This window comes from Amphimedon queenslandica, unplaced genomic scaffold (assembly GCF_000090795.2).
Source record: "Amphimedon queenslandica unplaced genomic scaffold, v1.1 AMPQUscaffold_10085_Cont17573, whole genome shotgun sequence".
Taxonomy (NCBI): domain Eukaryota; kingdom Metazoa; phylum Porifera; class Demospongiae; order Haplosclerida; family Niphatidae; genus Amphimedon; species Amphimedon queenslandica.
In genome coordinates this window covers 1-1,100 of record NW_003549644.1, presented here as the reverse complement: position 1 = coordinate 1,100, position 1,100 = coordinate 1, and the positions used below count along the sequence as shown (strand labels likewise).

General features: G+C 35.4%; 1 long non-coding RNA gene across 1 annotated transcript; it reads left to right on the top strand.

The window, feature by feature from the left end:
• LOC109590395 (uncharacterized) lies at window positions 1-1,082 on the top strand. The gene is made up of 3 exons (XR_002189293.1): window positions 1-111; window positions 158-229; window positions 1,029-1,082. It is a non-coding gene; the product is annotated as an uncharacterized LOC109590395 (long non-coding RNA).
• The last annotated feature ends 18 nt before the right edge of the window (window positions 1,083-1,100 follow it).

Here is a 1,100-nt window from a genome sequence, read left to right as displayed (position 1 = left end):
ACTTGGAAGCCCTAATCCAGAGCCTTTTACAATTACTGACTGATCTATGATGAGATTAAGATGATATGTGTGCCTAAAGACACGGCTATCTACTGACACCAATCGCTTCAAGTGAGAGAAATTATTCAAAATAAACGTCAATAATTTTATTCCTTAGTTAGTATCCACAGCACCGAGTTTTGTGTTTATAATTCATGTAGTTCATTTTACTTGAATCTCTTCAAATAAGGTAAGTATATAGAGTAAATTGTTAGTTTTATACTTTGAGTGAAGCATTGTATGTATATGTTAAAGGTTGGGGGCTTAAACACCCTCTTCATGTCATGGATTGACTCTATTTTTTATGCCCATGTGCAGTCACGTGGGGTAGCTTAGGGAGTGGCTTGTGTGGACAAAGCCCTACTACAAACATGTATTACATTTAAGCCACTGCAAATAGATTTGCTTTCCCATTTTATGCCCACATGGTCCCCCATCACTATTTGTTATACTTTACGTATTATTTACAATATTCTCAATTATAAAAGTGTAATTAATTACCATGGAAATTGATAGAGTTACTATCGCTATGACAACAAGACTACATGTTTACAGTCTTCAGTTAATTTCCTATTCTTTAGCAGCTTTAGTGGAGTAATAGCCACTTGTTCTGTTTCTGTTACCTTCTTGTATTAACCTCTGCCTCAAAGCTCCTTGCTGTAAATTTTTGCTGGTCAGTCGGTCATGATATAAACCACACCCAAGCCAGTAAATACTAACTGGAATAGGTGGAAGTTCCAAGATACGGCAAGTAAAGTAGATTTTAAAAGAACTGGTTAAAGCAGCTTCAATAGCAGCCATGAATATATCCCAACCTATAGTATATTGCAGTTGGACATTCACATAGTTTATACAAGTGATATTAAATAAATTATTAATAATGGTAATAAACAAACCTGCCTGCCCATGGATACTATGATTCGAATAGCCTTAGCAAGGGATCTTTACTAGGGCAAAAATATTCATTATTAATAATGCTTATTAATTAGCAGGTATTGCCACAGTGAAATAAAATGGTGGATATGAAACGAGAAGGCCGGAATCAGGAGCTTTTTCCTGCA